The sequence below is a fragment of the Plecotus auritus genome (genome assembly GCF_963455305.1).
Source record: "Plecotus auritus genome assembly, chromosome: 1".
Taxonomy (NCBI): domain Eukaryota; kingdom Metazoa; phylum Chordata; class Mammalia; order Chiroptera; family Vespertilionidae; genus Plecotus; species Plecotus auritus.
The window spans coordinates 109,219,774-109,238,340 of record NC_137770.1 but is presented as its reverse complement, the minus strand read 5'-3'; the positions used below and the strand labels follow the sequence as shown (position 1 = coordinate 109,238,340).

The window sequence follows — 18,567 nt, the reverse complement described above, 5'->3', positions numbered from 1 at the left end:
TCCCACATTCTGTGAGTTGAAGGTTAGCTGCTGTTTGACCTGAGCACTGCAGAGTGCAGCTCTTCTCTTTCTCCCATGAACAAACAGTTTCTTGTATCATCACCATGCGGGGGGGGGGGGGGGGGGAATTGCTGTGCCACATTATCGTTTAAAGGAAGCCTGCTGCCATGGGCAGAGTGGCTCAATTGGTTGGAGCATTGTCTTGTGCACCAAAAGGTGTAGGGTTTGATTCCCAATCAGGGCACATACCCAGGTTTCCGGTTCCACCCCCAGTCAGGTTGCATGATGTTTCTTACATTGATGTCTCTCTCTTCCTCTCTCTAAAATAAAAAAAATAATTAAAAAAAAAGAAGCCTGCCAATGCTAAACAGCCAAATCTGTTACTGTTTGCTCTTCGTCAGCTTGTACCTCTGTTGTACATTACATTTTAATCTATCTGTATAATGAGTGCCAGTAACCTGAAAAATGTGCCTAGTAGGTGTAGGAGCAAGAAGTTGTCATGGGCCTTGCTGTTGAGTATACCAGTATTGTGCAGTTGGGACAAGTATGTTCAGTCTAGGGAAACATAACAAGTACCAAAGAATATTTTACACAATGTACCATATAAAATAATATTTTCTAATAGATCTTGAGAAAAAGATCAGCACCGGAGTAAGTGATTTTGGAAGGTTTTGTAGAGGAGCTTTCAGAGGTATGAGCAAATATATGGATGATAGATGGGTGACATATTCAAAGAACAGTGTAGTACAAAGCAGAATCTAGTCTGATTTAGCAAATGTTTTTTGATTACTTCTAAAATGGGAGATCAGAGTACTTTTAAAATTGATTTTTTTAAAATTTTAGATACAGTGTTTATACTTTATTGGGTAAAGTAAAAGGATTGTGTTGAATAAATCTAGGATTAGGATGCAAAAAACAAAACAAAACATTGAAGACCTACATTCTTGCCTCCAGTTCTAGTCTGATGAGGTTCACAGACACAAATACAATTAGTTATAATAGAAGTTTTATAATGGAATTAAAGTAACACTTTATTATTGAGCATCACTAAAGGTTTGTCATTCACTGTGGTAGGCACTACAAAGATGATGTTTTAGTACCACAAAGATTGTAGTAGTTAATTTTGCTTATTGTAGTTGGAGAAGAGATGAAGGGCCAACGAAGGCCAAAATAAAGCCAGACAGGTAGAAGAAAAGTTAGTATTTAATTTTGTTGTAGGGAATGTAGTTTCAGTGGAGTGATGAGGAAAGTATTTACATGAAAAAAATTTGGGGAATGTACCATTTGAACTATACAAGTGATATGTCAGTGGTTAAGTATTGAATGAATATGTAAACAACTTCGCTTTCATACTCTATGAAATTAGGAATAGTAATTTTTTAGTGCTCCAATATTTTATAGTTTATGTATGATATATTTCATATTATAAAATTAGTGCTTCTTTAAAAGGGGTGATTGTGGGTCATATTTCATTATTGGAGGAAGAGGCTGTAGTTCAAAAAAGTGCATTTAATGTTATATTAGGGAAACGCATCAAAAAAGCACAATAGGCGATGGATTTGTGCTTCTTAAAGAAGCATGGGTTTTAAAAGATTGAGAACCTTTTATTAAGTAGACACTCAGTTTCTTATGTTTAGAAGCTAATGACCAGTGAATGAATAGGAACTTAGAAGAAAATTCAGCAATCAAGTAAACTGTGATCTGTACATCACTATAAAGATATTTGTTGCTAAGAGCTCTCTCATTCATGCCCATATTTTATCCTTAAAACAGTTCCAAGGTAGATATTATGCCCAGCTTAGTACTGAGTAAAATGAGAATGTTATTTTCCCCTATGTTTAGTTAGGTTTTAAAACATTTTTTACATATTTAAATCATACCCAGCACTGCTTGTTCTACTCCACTACAGGACAGAGAGGAAATGTGACAAATGACATGGTCAACATTTATTAAAGTTTTGATCAAGAAAGAATTTTGGAGTGGCCTACTTAAAAAGTGGATAAAATTACACAATTTGGGAACATAGTTTACAGTTCTCCTTAATTGAAATTATGTGGAAGAAATTGTGCTTTCAAGTACTTACTGATACCACTAATCAAGATGGATAACTTTTTTTTCACTAGTTCCATTCACAGTTATTTTTGTAAACTTGCCTCAAAGTAAAATTTCCCAACTGAAACAGTTACTAACTTTTTCTTTTCTACTCACAGGGAAAGGCAACACCTATAGATATACAAAAGTATAAAGAAGGGGTGGCCTGTGGGGATTGGGCCAAAACCCACAGTCCAACACCGCCTGCAGCTCCTACCTGCAGCTCCTGCTCATCCTGGCCCCTCTGCGCCTGCTGTGGGCTCACGCCCAATCAGTCCAGATCAGGAGCGGCCGGTCCGCCACAGCAGTCACCCGCCGTGGTGAGCCCTGCATCTGGCACCCTCCCGAGGGGAGTGGCCTGTGGAATCGGGCCGAAACCGGCTCTCCGAGGGACCCCACCAGTGCATGACTGGGGCCAGGGAAGGACCACGGGAGGGCTCCAGGGCGTGTCCAGCCTTGTCTCGTCCAGATCGGGCGATTGTGGCTGGCTGGCCAGGGAGGGACATGGGAGGTTGGTCAGCTGGGGAGGGACTGTGGGAAGGCTCCAGGGCGTGTTCAGCCTATCTTGCTCAGTCCCAATCAGCTGGACACCGGCAGCAAGCTAACCTACTGGTAGGAGCGTCTGCACCCTGGTGGTCAGTGCATGTCATAGCGAGCGGTTGAGTGGCCTTAGCATGTCATTAGCATATTATGCTTTGATTGGTTGAACAGTCGACCAGTCACCAGACGACTGGGCACTTAGCATATTAGGCTTTTATTATATAGGATATGTTGTATATCCATTCTTTATCTTCCTCTTGCACTTGTGGACTAGGTGGTGGGTGGTGATAATTGACCTTCCATATGCTCATTTTCCTGGAGAAGATGGGTATTTTGTCTTCAATCTGTTTTGTGTAATTTTCTTAAAGTATCTGGTGTTGTTATGAGCTATTCTCAGATTTCACATTGTTTTGGGAACCTATAGCTTTGGAGCTGCCAAACCTTTGTTGTTGGAGCTCATTAGTCTCAAAGCCTTTTTTCTTCTGGGTGGGAGTAGTGAATTTTAGGAAGTTTTCTAGTTCAGGGTACTGTTCTATTTACCCACAGTGAATGGAAAAGTACTTCAAATAAGTACTTCGTTGCATCTTTGCCTTGGAATACTTAGCATCTTCTCTTCCCTGTTCTCTATCCTCCCCCTCCCCCTTGTTCATCCTTTCTGCTTAGTTTTTGTTAATTATTAACTCCTAAGTTATTATTTGAGCTGTGATGGGGGACAGGGGGTTGAGTTTTAATTGGTCTTCCTGTAAGGGGAAAGGTGCTCTTGCTCTGGATGAATTCACCCCCAACTCTCGCCCTCACGTTTGATGGTATCCTTAGAGATCAGTAGGATTTTTCAGATATCCTTCTATTTTGCTCTGCTATCTCATTGCTTTCTGCGCGGGGCAAAGTGGAATGAAAGCAGACCTTCTAGCCCAGTGGTCGGCAAACTCATTAGTCAACAGAGCCAAAAATCAACAGTACAACGATTGAAATTTCTTTTGTGAGCAACATTTTTTAAACTTAAACTTTTTCTAACGCCACTTCTTCAAAATAGACTCGCCCAGGCCGTGGTATTTTATGGAAGAGCCACACTCAAGGGGCCAAAGAGCCGCATGTGGCTCGCGAGCCGCAGTTTGCCGACCACTGTTCTAGCCCTAGTCAGGCCTTCAGATGACTGCAGCCCAACTGATGGCTTGGCTGCAACCTGGAAGAGACCCTGGGCCAGAATCACCTGCTAAGAGTCTCCTAGATTCCTAACTCTCAGAAACTACAGGATATAACAGATGTTGTTTTAAGCTGCTAAGTTTGGGGGCAGTTTGTTATGTAATCGTAGATAACTAGAACAGAGGCATTTCCCAAAGTAAGGGAAATTAAGAGTTGCATCTGATATGTGGAATCTAATGAACAAAATAAACTAACAAAATAAAAACAGACTCACAGATAGGGAACAGACTGACAGCTATCAGAGGGGCAATGGTTGGGGGCTGGGTGAAAAATGTGAAGGAATTAAGCAAGAAAAAACAAACAGATCCATAGACATAGAAAAGAGGGAAAGGGGGGTTAATCTTACTTAGGTGTAGAACCTAAAATAAGTATCTAATTATACTTGTTAATATAGTTAGTATTTAATTATTGTAATAATTAGCATCTGATTAAACATATGCAGTATAAGAAGGTTGTGATATTGTATCAAAATAAGTACTATATGAATGGTAATAATAATCAACATTGTTTGTAGTTGTGTTATTTCTAACCCTTATCCCTTATCTTTTATTCCATATCTTGTCTCTCCTAACATTGATCAATCCAAAGTTTTCTGGTTATAATTATGATTGAAAAAAAGGTAAACATTTAAACATAGTTACTTCTTTATTCAATTAAGTTGTTGTTGAGCTCCAGCTATAATGTGTATTAAGAATGATAACAAACACTATTTAGGCAGTGCTTACAATGTGGCAGAAGTTGTTTTAAGTTTATCAACTTAATTAAACTTTACATAACCCCTATAATTTTTTTTAGGATTTAAAAAAATTTTTGTTTTATTGTTTAAAGTATTACAAATAGTAGTACATATGTCTCCTTTTTTCCCCCATTGACTTCCCCCCAGCGTTCCCTATGTCTTGCGTCCACTGGTTATGCTTATATGCAACCCCTCTCATTTAAGGAACATTGTCTCCAAAGGAAAATGAGGTCCAGATTAAATAACTTGCCAGTATCACCTACCTAGTTAGTCATTGATCAGATATTTGAATTCAGGCATCTGGGTCTACAGCAGTGATATTCAACCTTTCTCATCTCATGGCACACATAAACTAATCACTAAAATTCTGTGGCACACCAAAAAATACATTTTTTGCTGATCTGACCAAAAAAATAGATAAAATTTTGACTCATTCACACTGGATGGCTATTGTGTGGGATGTTATCATTTCTTTTTATTTGACGATCTAAGGGAAAAGATGTCAGTGCTCCTCACTAAATAGTCAGGTATTGCATAGTTTTAAAAATTCTTGTGGCTCACCCTTTGAAATCGCTGGTCTATACCCTTAACTCTGTCATGACAGTGGTGGGCTTGCTTGCCCTTGTTAATCTTGCTGGCATTCATTTTATTTTTTCTAAACCTTTATTTTTGAAAGTATTATATATGCCCCCCTTTTCCCCCCATTGACCTCTTCTAACCCTCCTTATTCTTCCCCCCTACCCCCAGGCCTTCACCACCCTATTGTCTGTGTCCATGGGTTATGCATATGTGCATACAAGTCTTTGGTTGATACTTCGCACCCTTCCACCCTCCCCTGCCTTCCTTCTGAGATTCCACAGTCTGTTCCATGCTTCTGTGTCTCTGGATCTATTTTGTTCATCAGTTTATTTTGCTCATTAGATTCCACATACGAGTAAGATCATGTGATACCTGTCTTTCTCTGACTGGCTTATTTCGCTTAGCATATACTCTTGAGGTCCCTCCATGACGTCTCAAAGGGTAAGAGATCATTCTTTTTTATCGTTGCATAGTATTCCATGGTGTAAATGTCCCTCAGCTTTTTTATCCATTCATCTACTGATGAGCACGTGGACTATTTCCAGATCTTAGCTATTGTAAATTGTGCTGCTATGAACATAGGGGTGCATATATTCTTTCTGATTGGTGTTTCGGTTCTCTTAGGATATGTTCCTAGAAGTGGGATCACTGGGTCAAAAGGCCAGTTCCATATTTAACTTTTTGAGGAAACTCCATATTGTTTTCCATAATGGCTGCACCAGTTTGCATCCCCACCAGCAGTGGATTAGGGTTCCTTTTTCTCCACATCTTCGCCAGCACTTGTCATTTGTTGATTTGTTGATACTAGTCATTCTGATGGGTGTGAGGTGATACCTCATTGTCGTTTTAATTTGCATCTCTGATCAGTGATTTTGAGCATTTTTTAATATATATCTCTTGGCCATCTGTATGTCCTCTTTGGAGAAGTGCCTATTTAGTTCCTTTGCCCATTTTTTTAATTATATTGTTTGTCTTCCTTTTGTTAAGTTGTATGAGTCCCTTATATATTTTGGATATTAACCCTTTATGAGATGTATCATTGCCAAATATGTTCTCCCATACAGTGGACTCCTTTTTCATTTTACTGATGGCTTCTTTCGCTGTGCAGAAGCTTTTTATTTTTAGATAATCCCATTTGTTTATTTTCTCCTTAGCTTCCATTGCCCTAGGACAGTGGTTGGCAAACTCATTAGTCAACAGAGCCAAATATCAACAGTACAACGATTGAAATTTCTTTTGAGAGCCGAAAACTGACTTCTGCACATGGGCCACGAAGTTTCAATCGCACTGTACGTGCGTGCCCACACGTGGTATTTTTGTGGAAGAGCCACACTCAAGGGCCAAAGAGCCGCATGTGGCTTGCGAGCCGCAGTTTGCCGACCACTGCCTTAGGAGATGTATCGGTAAACATATTGCTACGAGAGATGTGAGATTTCACTGCCTGTAGTTTCTTCTAAGATTTTAATGGTTTTGTTAACAGAAAACCGGAGAAGAACCAAGCAACGCTTAGAGAGATGGAGTTACTTACATTTATTATGCGCAGGCCCAGAGGAAAATGTCTCTCAAATTCTGGGCCCCAACATGGAGGAACTTTCCCTATTTATATGTTTTTACCTTCTTTGTCTCCCAAATATGGGGTGTTTCTGGCCACCTTTGCAAGTTCTTAAAGAGCCTCTATGTGCTAGGGCCTTGAGACCTCAACCAAAGGCTTGGCCTGGTGCCAGCACTGATAACTTTGTCCGGGAAAGGTTTAATGGCCTCTCTGAAGTGGGAGTAGTCTTATTTTTCTTATTATTTAAGCAAGCAAGCATCTACAGAAGCCAAATAGCAGGGTTAAAATTTCAAACAGCAGTTTTTATATAAGATGGATGCTTCAGTTTCACTAATTACATCTAAGTCTTTTATCCATTTTGAGTTTACTTTCTTGTATGGTGTAAGTTAGTGGTCTAGTTTCATTTTTTTGCATGTATCCAATTTTCCCAAGTTTATTGAAGAGACTGTCTTGACTTCATTGTGTATGTTCTTGCCTCCTTCGTCAAATATTAATTGCCCATAATAGCTTGGGTCGATTTCTGGGGTTTCTGTTCTGTTCCTTTTCGTTTGTTTGTTTTTTGAGAATTCATAATATCTCCAGTTACCTTTATCTATAGTTTCTTCATTTATTAAGTATTAAGATACTGTACTAAGTAAAGGGGACATGAAGAAATGACATCCAGATAATTCATAAGGCAACTCAGCTGTACATATCTATAGTAGATGGGTAAGAGCTACTTATGTCTTAAATACTAAATCTTTTAAGCGAAGATGGTTTATATTTGTTTAAATACACTAGTATGTATACTAGAGGCCCGGTGCATGAAATTTGTGCATGGGTAGGGTCACTAGGCCTGGCCTGTGATCAGGGCCATCTTCCCCAGCCCCGCCCCCTGCCACCACCTACCCTGGTTCCCTGTTCGCCATCAGGGAGGAGAAACGAAGAGGTTGCCTGCTCCTGCCCACTCACTGTTCCCGTTGCCCTCTGTGTGTGAGGCAACCAGTGGGGTGGGGGCCTTGGCCTGGTGCTGCCCTCGTCTGTCGCCACCCACCCCCAGTTCCCTGTTCCCCATCGAGCAATTGGAGTCTGCCACCCTGGGGAAGGGACTGAGAGGTTGGCCGGCAATTGGGGCAGCTCCTGCATTGAGCGTCTGCCCCCTGGTGGTCAGTGGGTGTCATAGCGACTGGTCGTTCCACCAATCAGTCGTTCTGCTGTTCAGTTGATTTGCATATTACCCTTTTATTATATGATATATGATGTGTCTGTATGTGAATTGCCTGGTTTAAATCAGCTCCCTAATTCCTCTCATTATTAGGGGGCCTCAAGGGTTTATAGGATGATACTTCTTAAACTCTGGTCTAGCAATTTTCTTGACCTGTTCAACTCTGGAGGCCTTTGAGTACTGTATTAGAAACCTAGTCTGTCCCCAATCCTCCTGGCCTTCCCTCTGATTCCAGCCACTGCTACTGGGAACGTTTCTGTGACTGTTGGTTGACTGCATCTTTCCTTGAGTGCCTCTATTATTTCAACCCCTGGGCCTTCTCTAGCAAGCTCTCTTGTCTGTGGCCTTCTACAGCAGCCTTGTGGGCAAATGCACTGTAGCTCTTGGAAGTGTGGGGAAATTAATGTCCCTTGGGACAAATTTACCAATGGGGACTGAATTGATAAAATGCACTTTTGCACATTAACCCTCCTGTGGGAAGACTTTTTATACACTTCTCAAAACTTCCCAGCAAGATCAAGCCTCCAGGCACCCACTGCAGTAAATCAGGTATCCTGAGGTTGGCTTTTCTCTTTTTCCTGGTTCACTTTCTTTAGTACCTCTCTCCTGGGCTCATCTTTGGAGTATACCCTTTGCCTGGACTCCTGTTCTTGTCTCAGGCTTCTTTTGGGGCAAGAACCTTGGCTAAAACAAGTACCCATAGCTATACTTTCACTTAGACCTTTTGACCCAAGACTGTGACATTTTAAAACCTCTGGGCTTACTTCCCAGCTCTTCTCCCTCCTTTGTTTATGTGGGCTCCTTTTCTTTCACCGCCTGGTGTAGTCTCTAGTCCTTTGATTTTTTCTTCATCTTTGTTGTTAACTTTTTGTCAACTCCATTTCTTGATGCACCCCATCCTTTCTGCACTTGCCCTGTAAACCAGTGGGTTAATTCAGTGATTTCAAATTGGCATCTGAGAATGATGGGAGGTAGTCTCAGTGATTTCAGCATTTCTACAAGATTTTTAAAAATAATTTTGTGTTTTTGTGCTGATAATTACAGTAATAACCAACAAACATTTGGATTATACTGAATAATTGTTATTTCAGTGCCTATGTTTGTATTTGCTTGTATGTGTAAGTTAATTTTGGTTCATAATGTATAGGAACCTATATCTAGCCTTAAATTGAAAATCATTATCACTAGGGTATCCACAGTAACTGTTTTTTATTAAAAGGGGATCTGCACATTGACTAATCTGAGAAACTTTTCTTTCCTCTGAGTAATGTCAGAGAAAAATGTCATACAATATTGAGCATTGATTTTGTGCCAAACACTTCTGGTGCAATGAATGAATAAGACACACCAAGGTTCTGTCTTCTTGGAGCCCAGAATCCATCAGGGAAGATAGATAACAGGTAGTTGCAAGTGAAATAAGTGTTATAATTGTGCCTTTATAAATTAAGATGTCATTACCTGCTGGCCCCTCAGCATTGCTCTATTATCCTATTGTACCTTCCCCAGCCCCATCTCCTTTTCTCTCAGGGTAGTACTTCCTTCCTATTTTAGAAAAAAAACATAGGCTGTTACTCGTGAATGCTCTCAGCTTCATACCTCCTGCCATGACTTAGAGAAAAGGTGCTGCACCTCTCTTTAGGGTAGTATAACCCCTTGTGCTCTGGATGCCATCCCTCTTTGCTTCAAGGAGGCCTGCCTCTATTATTTACTTTTACTCTCTTTTCTGTGTCTTCACCTCTTCAAGTCTGCTCTTAGCTCTTCTCTCTTCCTAAGAATTTTTCACAGTCTCATTCATTTTCCTAATTTCAATTGCCATCTATATAGTAACAGCTCTCAGATATGTATTTCTAGTCCTGATGTATCTCCTGAGATCCAGAATCCCGTGTCTTAACTTACCAGTCAGTATCTTTCCTATATTCACTGAAGCATTTCAGTCTACATTTCTAAAACAAAAGTTATCATTTTCTCCCCTAACTTCATTCTTCTGTATTCTTTATTTGAAAGTGATGACTCCTTTTTCTCTCTGACCCTATCTAACAATCATCAGATCCTACTGTCGCTACCTCCTAATCACTGACTGATTTTCTTGTCCATTGCTACTGTCTGAATTTAGACATTTATAACCTCTTACTTGAACCTTGGCAGTAAATTTTGTACATCTCTTGTGACTCCTCTCTTGCCATTCATCCTCTACTTCATTAATTTTCCGCAATGTATTTGTTGTCATGTCATTAAAGAGTAACCTTATAACTGTTGTTTTGAAAGCTAATTCACAGAAGCATTTCGGTCTACATTTCTAAAACAAAAGTTATCATTTTTTTGGCAACAAATACATATCCTATATAATAATCCTATATAATAAAAGGGTAATATGCAAATTGACCAAACAGCGGAATGACCAGTCGCTATGACGCGCACTGACCACCAGGGGGCAGACACTCAATGCAGGAGTATCTGCCCCCTAGCATGCACAGCGGCAGTGTTGGGAGCCTCTCCCACCTCCGTTGCAGCGCTAAGGATGTCCGACTGGTGGCTTAGGCTCGCTCCTAAGTCGCCAGTTGGACATCCCCTGAGGGCTCCTGGACTGCTAAAGGATACAGGCCAGGCTGAGGGACCCCCCACCCCTGAGTGCTCGAATGTTGTGCCCTGGGCCTCTAGTGTATCAATAATTGAATCTAAAAATCAAAATAAACAAACAAAAAACCTAATGTATCCAGTAGTTTGCTTGCTTCCATTTCTTTCATTTATAACATGTTTCTTTGTCTCACATTTTGGCTGCTTCTCTGTGTTTGTTTCTATGTATTAGTTAGAGCTGCAATGCCTCCTGAAATTCTTAGAGTGGCCTTGTGTAGTAGATATCCTGTAGGGCCCAGTGGCTCAGCCTCCCCAGTCTTCTGAGCTGGGCCCTCTAGGTGTGCCCTTGTGGGGGCTTATATATAGTTGATCCTTGATTGCTGTTAGTGTCACTGGGAGGAGTTGACCTCCAGGCCAATTGACCTTAAGGACCAGCTGCAACTACAGTGGAAGAGCTGCTATGCAGGAGACACTCCTATGGAGCAGGACTTGCTTCAGTGGGGCTTTGGTGCATGCTGAGTCTGCCCCTTGAGTGTGTCACTTAGAGCTGTGTAAAGTTGTAACCTGCTAAGGTTTGAAGCTGTCCACCAGGTGCTAGGGCCTGGACCACTGAACTAAGATCTCTAGGGAGGTGCAAAGTCAGCCACTACCTGGGGCCACCCAGCAGGAGCTACAGAGAGATCCACAGATGGCTGCTATTTGTAGTGGGCTAGGAAGTTCCCAAGCGAGGCCCAGCTGTGAAAGCAAGGCAAGCTGGTCCTAGTGCCAGGTCTTGGACCTTTTATTGGGGCATGCTGATGCCAGCTGCAGCTTTTTTGAGAGATTTTAGTAAAGTCTGAAGCCTGAACTAGGACCGGCCATTCATATGGAAAAACTGCTGCAAACAGGTTGGGTGGGGCAGCAAATTGGATGGGACAGGGTCTCAGAGAATCACCAGGGCTGAGCCAACAGTATGAGTTATGCTGATGGAAACTCAGATAGGGCTGCCAGCCAGCTCTGCGATGGGGAGGTACCAGCATAGGAACAATGACCCCTGCAAGCACCCCCATCTGGGAAGAAGCCACCCCTGAATTCCTGCCCCGATGCTAGATAATCCAGTTCTTCCCCTAATGTGTCTGGGTCTCCCAAAGCTGCCTGGTGCTGGAGTTCAGAGGGATGGAGTCCAAATCAGTGTGTGTGCTGGCCCTTTAAGAGGAACACCTGTCACTCAGCCACAATCCCTGCTTGTTTTTACAGCCCGAAGTTATGGGGACTTCTCTTTGCATCTCTGGAACCTTGAGCTGGGGGTCTAGTGTGCTGCTGGGACCTCTTGCTCCTCATGGGCATCCTCCACAGGGATGATCTCCCTCCTGATTAAAAAAGTGGCTCATGTGGGTGCCAGACCAGCTTGTTCTGCACCTCTGCCCCTCCTACCAGTCTCAGTGTGCTTTCTTCTTAACTTCTCTAGTTGTAAGACTTCCATTCAGCCAGCTTTCAGGCAGTTCTGAATGATGGTTGTTCCATATTTTAGTTGTAATTTGGATGTGGTTGTGGGAGGCAACACATACCTGTGTTTACACCGCCATCTTGGTTCCTCTCTGCCCTGTTTTTTTTTTCAATTTCCTTACTCTATATTGAATAGAATCTAAACTCTTTTAGCATGGCTTTGAAGGCTCTCTATAACCCAACTCCTCCTGCTTCATTGGTCTCAGTTTCTGTTATTTTCCAATTATAATTTAAACCTCACAAATAGTTAAGTACTTTAGGATTCTTTTTGGCCTCTATATTAAGATTTTAACATAATTGATACTTACTGTAGAAAATTACAAGGATAAAATAATCACTCATCTCACTGACCAGATTTAACTACAAATAACATAAACAAAGAGAGGACTGGTGCACGGATTTGTGCACACTGAAAGGAAATTAATTAGAAGGTGTCCAGCAGGGCAGGACTGGGCAAGATGGGCCAGGCACGCCCTGAAGCCAACCTCCTGTGGTCCCTCCCCAGCCGGCTGCACCTGGGGTGATGCTGGGGCTGAAAGGGCGTCTGCAGAGTGAGCAGGGGTCCCTCCGGCAGGTGGGGTCCCTCGGCCTGGCCTGCGGGGATCAGGCTGAAACTGGCAGTCTGATATCCCCCAAGGGGTCCCTGAGCGCGAGAGAGCACTCTGCAAAGTTGCTGTCGCACAGCAGCTCCTGCGTTGAGCATCTGCCCCCTGGTGGTCAGTGTGCGTCATACTAACCGGCCAGTCACTTAACCTTTTATATACTAGAGGCCCAGTGCACGAAATTCGTGCACGGGGCGGGGGGGGGGGGGGCTGTCCCTCAGCACAGCCTACACCCTCTCCAATCTGGAACCCCTCGAGCAATTTCTGACTGCCTGTTTAGGGACAATCCCTCTCACAATCCAGGACTGCTGGCTCCCAACTGCTCGCCTGCCTGCCTTCCTGATTGCCTGTAACCGCTTCTGCCTGCCAGCCTGATCGCCCCCTAACCACTCCCCTGCCAGCCTGATTGATGCCTAACTGCTCCCCTGCCAGCCTGTTTGTCCCTAACTGCCCTCCCCTGCAGGCCTGGTCACCCCTAACTGCCCTCCCCTGCATACCTGGTCCCCCCAACTGCTCTCCCTGCATGCCTGGTCCCCCCAACTGCTCTCCCTGCAGGCCTGGGTCCCACCCAACTGCCCTTCCCTGCAGGCCTGTTCACCCCTAACTGCCCTCCCCTGCAGGCTTGACCGCTCCCAACTGCCCTCCCTTGCAGACCTGGTCCCTCCCAACTGCCCTCCCCTGCCGGCCATCTTGTGGCGGCCATCTTGTGTCCACATGGGGGCAGGATTTTTGACCACATGGGGGCAGCCATCTTGTGTGTTGGAGTGATGGTCAATTTGCATATTACTCTTTTATTAGATAGCATATAGGCTAGGGGCCCAGTGCAAGAATTTGTGCACCTTGAAAGGAACTGTGGGCCACGCAGCTGCATTGGGCACAGGGGTGGGTCTCGGCCCATCCTCTGTGCTCCCGCCCGGCCCCTCCCACTGCAGCCCCCGGTCCACTGTCTGCTGGCCACCCTGCTCCTGCTGCCACCACTCTCACACGCTGACAGTGCTGGCCCTGCACGCACCCACCGATGGCACGGCGCCATTGGGGCTGGTGCCAGCAGTGGGTGCAAGTGGGACCATCGCCGGCAGCAGGTGCGAGAGGTGGCTGCTGGCCCCTATCACTCCTCAGGAACAGGGGAGGTGGAAAAGCCCTGAGGGGCGATCAGGGCCAGCAGCCACTTCTGGCACCTGCTGATGGCACTGAGCGATCGGGGCCCAAGTCAGGCGCTGGCAGTGGGGGCAAGTGGGGCTGGCTCTGGCAGCAGGTGCAAGCACTGGGTGGGACTACAGTGCGCAGGAGCAAAGAATTTTCAGTAACCACCAGAGGCTTGCCCTGATGACAGCGAACGGCACCCCACCTTGGTCTGGCGCCCCCACTCACTTGCTCTACCATCCCGCTGTGGCCAACACCCGCCATATTCCGCGTTCTGCCACCTGCTGCCAACGCCCACCATGTTCGACGCACGCCCCCTGGTGGTCAGCGCACCTCAGAGTGACTGTTTGGTTGGTTGTTCCACAGTTCAGTCTGTTTGCATATTAGGGTTTTATATATATAGCCTTTTTTTCTGGTCTTCTTCCTCTAAAGATAGAGTGAGACAGTTCCATTTGTGGAGGTGTGTAGTTACACAAACATGTTTAGAAATTAAGGTTGAAAAGGAATAATTAGAATTCTTCTCAGGGCTCCATGACTTTGCATGTACAAACCTTTTTGACTGGAAGTCTTTTCTCCATTTGCCAACCCATTTCTTATATGTCTAATTCTGGCTGAAACATTGCCATTTCCATGAAGCCTCTGAACATACCCAGGCAGATTTTGGGTCCTTGGTGCACTTTGTTTTTTCTTCATTATAGAAAACATCATGTCATTTTGTAATTATTTGAATTTTTATCTTTGAAGTGAAAATTCCTTGAGGTATCTCCAGATAGGGCACAAACCTGACATAGTTGTCTGAGGAAGAACTTTCAGAGACACCAGTGGTCCAGGGAAATAGAGTGCTTTAAGAAACAATGGTGAAATGTATTAAATATGTTATTTTTGTGGGTCGTAAGCTGCTCTATCTCCTCAAGTGCATATTGTAGGCAGTCAAGACATTTTTGAACGAATTAATGAATGTAGAGGGTAAGGTAAGGTCTGGAACGTTTTCTTTTGCAAGAGCAGTTGTACATGCATGGTAGCGAGTGGACACCAAGTATAGCAGAGGGAGTAGGAGGTTTTGAAATGGAGACCAGTGTAGACAAATATTTCTAGACATTTGAATATAAGAGGATACAAAAGTTGGGATCAGAATAATATCTGAAGGCATCTCTCCCTGTTGGCCCCTAATATATACTGTTCTATGTGGAATGTTCTTGATGGGAAACTCCTTAGGCCACCTTTTCTCAGTGTAAGAATTCCTGGAAGTACAGCACAGGCACCATTCCCAAGATGGTGGTTTTTAGGTGCAGTGGGCACTGGGTAAATCTGATGTAATTGTTCCCTACACCACACTTTGGGAAGTGCTGTCTTAGGAAGCTCTTGGTGTGTCCTTCTTCCCCATACAGGTGCAGAAGTATCTGGTACCTTTAAAGACTGTCACAATTGGGTGGGGAGGCTGTTGAGTCTTTGTTCTTCCTCTTCATTATCCAGCTCTCTGCTGCTGACTTTCCTGGTGGCCACTTCTAACCAGGCTCTCTTCTAAACCTTATTGTCCTCATTGCTCCTCTTTATTTTTAACTTTTCTATCTCATGTGGCTTCTGTTTTCTGGACAGAAATCCTGGCCTTTTTACATCACCAGCCAGTGACTGTGCCTCTGTTTTGCCGGTATGCTGACCAGTCACAGGAGAGCTGACATTTGTCCTTGAGCTGTTCTTGGATGTTGTCCTTGTTCTCTCAGCTGTGCTTCAACACTAAAGTCTTGATTTGTCTGCTTCTGGGTTTGAGCTCTTCCAGAGGCCTGATGTTTTCAGAAGGCTGATCTTTGGCTTGACAATGTTTATAGGAGGACGATGGCATTTAAAGAAATATTTTAAAACTATGTAACCTAAGAATGTTAGGAAATATTTTCCGTTACTTAATAACTATCTTAGTGATAATTCTCTGAAGTGTGTAATATTTTAAGAGGTTTCTCAAGGTAGTCTAGTGGTTCTTGAAATAGCCTGAGAAGTATCCCTATGAAACACGTATCAGTCCATATATGGTCTTTGTGCAGAAACTGCCCTTGATGCTCCATTTGTTACAATCATGCATTTCCTTGGGAGTCTTAATGTTCCAGGTCCTTTTAGTCACAGCTTTGGAATTGATAACATTTGAGTTGCTTAGAAGTATGGTCTACATGGATTTATTACATGTTGCATCTTTTAGGTAGGCCTTAAAAGGTGAACTGGCCCTAACCGGTTTGGCTCAGTGGATAGAGCGTCGGCCTGCGGACTGAGGGGTCCCAGGTTCGATTCCGGTCAAGGGCATGTACCTTGGTTGCGGGCACATCCCCAGTAGGAGGTGTGCAGGAGGCAGCTGATCGATGTTTCTTTCTCATCGATGTTTCTAACTCTCTATCCCTCTCCCTTCCTCTCTGTAAAAAATCAATAAAATATATTAAAAAAAAAAAAAAGGTGAACTGTTAGGCATTCCACACTTTGTGTCAGTTTTCTTGGTCTTTTGGATGCAGTCACTGATATATAAGCACAACTGTGAGCTCCTGGCATAACAAAACTTGGCTAGCCTGAGCACAGTTGCCAAGTGGATGACTATACACGTTGTTAGCACTTTTCTCTGGGAAGCTAACAGAGAAAAGGGGACAACTGTTCACAGCAGGGAAAATGCAAGTACCTGGGTGCTCTAAGACAACTTTGAAGCACTGTCTGGGAGCTATGGAAATTGCATCCTGGAATGTAAGGTTTTGAAGATGGAGGTTTTTAAAAAAATATATGTTTGCTAAATGAAGGAAATTTACCAAATGAATAATTGCACACAGCTACTCATCCATAAAAGAAGAAAAGACTATAACAGTTTAAAAACAAATAAACCCATAGTATCTATATTGTGCTTACAGCTGTTTGTCATCTGCAGATCTCTTGGGTTACTTTCTATGCTGTTATTTTTGCATACCTGTTATCTTAATGTATACCTTACATCCAAAATTATTCTATAAACCTTTTGATGTTACTTCATTGTATTATTCTTATGACTCTAATACAGTGGTCAGCAAACTCATTAGTCAACAGAGCCAAATATCAACAGTACAACGATTGAAATTTCTTTTGAGAGCCAAATTTTTTAAACTTAAACTTCTTCTAACGCCACTTCTTCAAAATAGACTCGCCCAGGCCGTGGTATTTTGTGGAAGAGCCACACACAAGGGGCCAAAGAGCCGCATGTGGCTCACGAGCTGCAGTTTGCTGACCATGGCTCTAATAGGTCTATTAAGTTGGTGCAATTAGCCATTCCCCTAATTTTGGGTAGAGGATGTTTGCACTTTTACCTCTTGTAAATATACAGTGTTGGGTAAAAGTTGCTTTACAGTTGTGAATACGGAAACAGAGTTTATTCTTATATTATTATTTAGTAATTATTATATTATTTCCATACAAACAATTGTAAACCTATTTTCACCCTTGAGTTCTGTACTGATTGTGTATGTGCATGTGTATCACCTCTTATATTTTCAATTATTTCCTTAGGATGAATTCCCAATAGCTAGATTGCTAATTCAGAGGGTAGAAACATATTTTCATGACTTTTGATATAGGTTGTTAAATTATTTCCCCTCAAATTATACTAGTTTACAGAGCCATATCTGGTTTCTCTCAGTCTTCTGCAGTAAGTTTTGTTAGGTTAAAAAAAACAAAACACTTACCTTATATTGCTTTCATTTCTTTTTATTTGATAACTAATAAAGCTCTCCTTTTTTTTTTTTTTTTTTTTGTCTGTGTTTGTCTTTTATATGGTTGGGACAGATATTTATGCATAATTATTTGACTGGCTGCTAGTCCAGAGCAGAAAGTAGTTAAGGGATAGGATCAGTGACCTCTGGCTATAGCCGTCTTTGACAAACTGGAAAGTTATAGATTAATATAGTAAAAACTTTGATTCACAGAAAATTGCTATCTCTATATATAAAAGGCTAAGTGTCCGTGTGTCCAATCAGTAGCTATGACACGTACTGACCACCAGGGGACAGACACTCAAGGCAGGAGCTGCCATGACGCGCACCGGCTACACTAATAAAAGAGTAAGATGCAAATTGACCTTACCTTCATGACCCCCACCAGCCAATCAGGAGTGAGTATGCAAATTAACCCAACAAAGATGGCGGGTTAATTTGCATACGCAGGCGCCGAGTGGCTGGGGGTGTTGTGCACAGCCCCAGATGCTCCAGGCCTCTGGGCAGCATGGGAAGGCGGAAAGGCAGCTCTGACCGGAGCAAAGGCGGTGCCAGCAGCCAGGGTAAGGAAGGCCCATTCTTACACGAATCTTCATGCATCGGGCCTCTAGCTTAAAAATAAACAGCACTATTAATGTGGCGCCAACAAACCAACACTCAGCTTCCCCCAAGTGGGACACAGCCCGCCACCACCCAGGAGCAACACCCCACCAAATTGCAGCCATTGCTGTCAAGACCCCATGGCAAAAAATGCGGCCCACAGCCCAGCCCAGCCAGGAAACGGTCGCTGTGGGTGCCAGGTAATAACGTCCTTGGAGTTTCTTCAGCCCATGAACCCAACTCGCTTTATAACCAGGTGCAAACATTTTACAGTTTTAACCAAATGTTTGTGAAGCGTTTTCCAGTGCCTCATCTCATTTGATTCTCACAGAAGTCCTGGAGTAGGTAAATAGGAGACTCCGTAGAATCCTGTTTTCATTAGCAAGCCACAAATAGAGATATTAAAATATTTCTTCTAATTTCCTTTCAATGTGCACAAGTCTGTGCACCAGGACACTATTGTATATATAATAGTTTAGGTTATTCTGCTTAATATACAAAATATTATTTAATTTTTCTTTAGAGACTCTGTAAGACTTAAGCCTCTTTTC

At 43.0% G+C, this 18,567-nt stretch overlaps 1 protein-coding gene across 4 annotated transcripts in view; it reads left to right on the top strand.

Annotated features, from left to right (window-relative positions):
- ITGB1 (integrin subunit beta 1) overlaps positions 1-18,567 on the top strand; it is a 64,667-nt gene that overhangs the window by 8,810 nt on the left and 37,290 nt on the right. For 2 of the 4 annotated variants that reach the window (XM_080657261.1, XM_080657259.1), the window contains exon 2: positions 2,211-2,411. The exons of the other annotated variants lie outside the window; for them this stretch is intronic. The gene's annotated coding sequence lies outside the window, so the exon portion shown is untranslated. The remainder of the gene's footprint in view (positions 1-2,210; positions 2,412-18,567) is intronic. 4 annotated transcript variants of the gene reach the window in all.